The following is a 5,859-nucleotide window of genomic DNA, read 5'->3' as shown; positions in this document are numbered from 1 at the left end:
AGGCTAGGAGGAGGGACCAGTGGAGGAGATGGGAGGGTGAGTGATGCTGGGGAATCAAGGCACGGAGGGCAATATCGACTTACCCCAGAGAGAGAAGCCTGTGAGTTTGGCAGGCCCAAGAAAGTAGAGGGCCTCAGATCCATTTTATGCTGGATGGATTTGACCAATTCCACAGTTGTCCTAAGTCCTACACACTTGTGCCACAGCATGAACCCACCTCAGTATAATAATAAACACATTTTTAAGAATTGTATTTCTGTATAGGGTATAAAAACCACAAATTTTTCACAAAAATACTTGGAGATATGGGAAAGATGAATTCTGCTTTGGAATAATCATTTCTCTTCAAACGATTGATAAGATAGAGAAAGAGAGAAAAAGAAAAATTCAAGGTAAATCCACATTTCATTACTGAATAGGATATTTGACAAGTTACCATAAAGTTCAATGAACTCTAGAAAGCTTAGTTAGATCTTAGAAAAATATATTCCCAAAGGTCAGTATGGTGGACTTCTCTACTAAAACTGAAATTTGCATCTTACTGTCCCAATGAAATAACAAAATATATGCATTATACTTCACAGAATTCACAGCTAGGTAATGTTGATGACTATTTTTTTCCTTCCAGTCGCTCGCATAACAACTTCCATCACTATGAAACCTAGCCAGTAGCAATGAGACTCTGAATTCACCACTGGCCTTATTTCTCTTTGCTTGTTCTGCAGCTCATGTATGTAGTGTATTCATCAATAGGGTCTTATGTCAAGTTCTGGTAGGTAACCAAGAGGCAGGACAATGGACCGTATCATTGGAGGGTCTCAGGTAGCCCTGATCAACAGCCTCTAAAGGAGTTCATTCCTGTATTGAAGGTTCAAATGTTTTGTTTTTTTTTTTCAATTAGCCTGTGACATCTAGAAAGCCAATGTCCCCCTATTATAGAATAACTCCTTTTAATCTCTTTTTAATATCTATCTATAGATACTACACACACAGACACACACACACACACACACATATATTTAAGAATCTTCTATAGTGGTAGGTTTCCATATGACTTTTTCTAAGGGCCTTTAGCAGTTGTTCTGGCAAGATATTCCCCCTGGTGAAATAATGGCACCAACGTTATGGGAGTAAGCACCCATTCCTTAGTTGGATTTAAGGTCTACTTCCTACGATGATGACCATACCTGATATTGAGATCACACTTAGGAACCTGACCATGAACTGGTCACAGGACTTAGGGGACAGCCTAATATATATATAATGTGTGTGTACGTCAACGTCATTATTTATCTTATTGATTCTTAATGACTGATTGCTGTACCTGTAGGTTAATGCATCTCTCAACTCTCACCAAAGAAGTTTCTTTATGCAACAGATGATGATTAACAAAGAAACCCACAACTGGCCAAGGTACCGAGAACAAGAGCTTGCAGAGCACTTATCTCTGAATACAACACCTTTGTTAAACTTCTGCCTCCCAAGGCTCAAAGACCTTTGTGGAAGATGGGGCAGAAAGGCTGTTAAGAGTCAGAGTGGTGGATGACCACAAGGAAACAGAGTTTTACAGACAGGTGGTTAGTTGTTCATATGAACTCATAGCAATGGTGACAGCATGCACAAGTCCAATGCAAGCTCAACCCTGCCCCCCCAAAAGAATCCCAAAATGGACATGAGAAAGTGGGTAAGAAGTTTCAAGTCCACCTATGAAAATGTTTCAACAGATGGCTGCTGGGATGGGCACAGACAGTCTCTTTCAAGCATGGGACAGAATGCTAAGGGCGGGCAATATTTGAGCCAAAAGTTGGGCTATATTCAGGGTGTTATCTAGGCCCCTATTGTGTTGGAAAGAAATATAAGTAATAATGATTATCTTCAAACATAAAATCATAGAATTTAACCTTAGCTCTTTTAAATTCTATTGGCACCGTATGAAAAAAGTCACAAACACCACATTTTTCTTTAAAATTTGTAGTTTCAGTTTTAGAACTGTAAACTCAGGTTTGCATGTGATAGGTCTGATTCCTGTGTTTTCTCCCCCAAAATAACATACCATTTCTTTTGTTCTATCCTGTTACAGTTTGTTCTGAAATACAAATATCTGCATTAAAGTGGCTCAGAATGCATTTGTTAATTTTTGTGAATTTCAGCTTTTGTCCGGAGCTTGTCTAGTATTTGAGTTATGTAAGGTGTAAATTGAGAGCTCACATTAGCTGGTCAGTAAATTTGAACAATATATCTCATTTTCCTTCTTGAAATAATTTAATTGTTTTTCTTATGCAAGTGTTTATTTCTGCTTCATCATTGAAGCATTGTTTTTTTTGTTTTGTTTTGTTTGGCTTTTTTTTTTTTTTTTTTTTTTTTTTTTTTTATTTTTTTTTTTTTTTTTTTTTTTTTGGTTAGGATCTCCCTGTATCCCTATAGACCCATCTTGCCTGGAACTAGCTAAGTAAACTAAATTGGCATCAATCTTCAGAGATTCACCTTCCTGTGACTCCCAGATGCTGTGATCAAAAGTGTGAATCACCACAACCAGCTTGAAGCATATTTTTTACTGTATATCAATCACTGTAATTTTCTTTAAGCACTTAAAAGATTTTATGCCTCAATCTGCTTTTTTTCATGGTTATTGATAAAATGTCCACTGCAGTCCCTATCTTTTTTATTCAATAATATATTTTAAAAATGGTTGTAAGGGTCTTTAGTCTTTTAATGATTTGGTTTGATTTTTCTGCAATATATACATCATATGCCCAGATAGGGTTTGGCTGTCATTCTTTTTTAATAAAATTTTAATGAATTTTTATGTATTTGATACAGAACATCTTAATCATCTTTATACCCCCTTCCCCACTGGCATCCTCCCATAGTTTCTTCACCGGAATTCATACATTCTGTCATTGTGTTAAGGCTTATCATGTAAATTTAGTGTCCCTAGATGTCTATCCATGCAAATTCATCCATTGAAGTCTAGTCAGCCCATCAAGAGTCCTTCCCTTTAAGAAGATCAGCTCTTCTTCCATGCTGTAATTAGCTGCAAATAATACTTTGACTAAGATTGGGGTCAGCTGTCCATTTTCCCAGTTCTGTGCTGTGTTTTGTCTGCTTGAGTTTGCTTGGGTCTTGTGCATGCCAACATCATTCTTATAGGTTTGTATGAGAAGTGTCCCAGGAGCCAGTAGGACTCTATTTCCATATGGTTATGCACCTCTTCCCTGGCTCTTGTAATCTTCCTTCCCCCTCTTCTGTAATGATCCCTGATCCCTGGCTTGTGAAGTTGAATATGGAGTCCTGTCCAAGGTCCCACACTGTATAGACTATTATTCTCTACGTTTTGTCCATTTTTTTCTATGTCTTGTGACTGTTTTTTGTTCCTGGCCCTCTGTTGCATGAGGGATCTTCATTGATGAGAATTGAAAGGGGCATTAGGGTTCTTTTCATCCCTTGTTCTATCTTCTGTGAGCCTCAGGTGTAGAGGTTTCATCGTAGATATACCTCTTAGGCTTGGGAAATTCACAGACAATCTCTGTGTGACCAGTTGTGGATCTCTTTAATAATCTCTGTCTGCATTGGAGATTGGGATACTTGTGTGCAAAGTTAAGGATCCATATTTTGCATATAGTAAGAAATTACATTTCTCTAGGGAGTTTCTCTAAGATCTATGTTGTCTCCAGCTATGTGCATTTGGCTAAGTTTACAGTAACACATGAGTTTCCTCCCATTGAGTGGTCTTTAAATTCAATTAGGCAGCTGTTGACCACCCTCCAAATAAAAGTGTCATTACTGCAACAATATCATTTACTCTACTGGTCATTGGCATAGTTTTTAGGCAATGATTGTCTCCTGGAACTTGAAGATAAGACCCTATTTTGATGACAAGACAAACTTCAGACACAGGATTTGGAGCAATGGAGCTGGAACTGACCTGGAAGCCAATTCCCCTGAAGGCTAGCTCTCATAGCTTTGGAGAGCACTACACAAACTGGTAAGGGAGAACATCAATTGATTGTGCTTGTTATTCTTATTATCTAAGAAATCTGAGCTGTTTTAGACTCTATCTTTAATTTTGGGGAACTAGTTCATTATTTTTATAAATATTTCTTCTAGCCTATGGCTCCATTATTCATTCTCTCTCTCTCTCTCTCTCTCTCTCTCTCTCTCTCTCTCTCCCTCTTTTATAATTATACATTCAGTATATTTATTTAAATTTCCACTAGATTTAGAGATAAATATTTATTTTTGCATTGATCTTACTCGTGTTATAATTCAAAACCTTTCTCTTGAATTTTCAATTTAATTTGTTTTATTCTTTGATGTTGATTCTAATTTTGGGCCCTTTAGAAACATGATAAATTTCTAGAAGTATATTTTTTTTATTTCTAAGAATTTAAATTTCAGTACCACACATGAGTTTCCTCCCATTGAGTGGGCTTTAAATTCAATTAGGCAGCTGATGATATTGTCTTTTTATGGTAACTTTATTGGAAAGCTTAACATATTAATTGGTTATTTTAATTTGCTAGCTTAATTATTTCAAAGTCTGTATCAATTCTTATTCTTTTTCTAATAATTGTCTCATCTCTGCAGAATCTTCTATTTCTAGTAAAGATGCAATGGAAGACTTCTAAGCACCTTAAATGTCAAAGCACAAAAGGGAAATATTGAAATTGTTCCTCGACATGTGGTTTTAGTTTACTTCAGTTTGAATTGGACATTTTTCTATATAAAAGTACAAAGCATTATAGTGTTCATATAACTTTTTTTGGTAAAACTTAAGGAAGGCAATCATAAAGTGGTGGGCAGGATTAATTTACTGACTACATTAATCCTTATGGAATTATCTAGATACTGTTGGAAGGCAGTTATCCTATGGGTTGAATGAAGGAGAATAAAACAGTAGTTTCAGCATCAAAGAAAGAAAAGTAACTTTAGAAAGTGGAACAAAAGAGAAAGACCAATGTCTGTTATGGAGAGTTAAGACTCTGCTCTTAATTGCTCTGATCAACTGTACAGTGAAAGGGAATCTAATTCAGATGTAAGAACAAAGACAAAACATAACAAAATTCACAGTAATCTTAGAACCAGATAATTTAAAGACAAGGGCTTATAAAACACAAGCAGAACTGGAGGAATCACTGCACAGTTTTGACATCCAACTATATAGGAATTTTAGTGTCTGCATGCCAAGTAGATGCAAAGAAAATTCTCTCTTCTTGGCATTTGACCAGAGGAGCAGCAGAAAGCCATATTAAAAGAACTCCCACTGAATCAGCAGCTATGTAGTTCAAGAAACAAACATCCTTCCCTGCAAGCCTACTCTAGAAACACAAGGCAAATGTCAGGTGACCATAAAGATGTCTTTAGCTATAGGAGGACAACTCTCGATCAGAACTACACAGTGATCCATGCAGTGGAAATCTGGTATGAGCTATCAACCTGAATTTGACTCACTACCTCCCCAGAAGAGGAATAAGACTGAGCAGTGACAAGTATTATGGTCTAAGAAACAAAGACAGAAATCTTAGCAACAGCCTTTTCCAGGACTTAAAGACTGAAAGACACCTGTAGTTGCAACACCCATTGTCTGAGCTATGAACAACACACTCTGATTATAGAGGAAACAATACAGAGATCAACACACTGAGCACAATGCCAGAAAGCTTATTCAGTCATTAGAAGATAGCATCCAAAATGGCCAAAAATGAAAGCACAAAGTAACATAAATACAAGCTCTGCACATGCACATAGGCACATAATTGTACAGAATCAGAACCTGTGTCCAGGAAAGTGAGCACAGTTAGACAAATATGAGTTAATGTCTAGTTTTAATTGTGTAGACTGCTTTGTTCTGAAATTCCT

This window comes from Nannospalax galili, unplaced genomic scaffold (genome assembly GCF_000622305.1).
Source record: "Nannospalax galili isolate Female #2095 unplaced genomic scaffold, S.galili_v1.0 scaffold586, whole genome shotgun sequence".
Lineage (NCBI taxonomy): Eukaryota > Metazoa > Chordata > Mammalia > Rodentia > Spalacidae > Nannospalax > Nannospalax galili.
Note: the sequence above shows the minus strand (reverse complement) of the source record.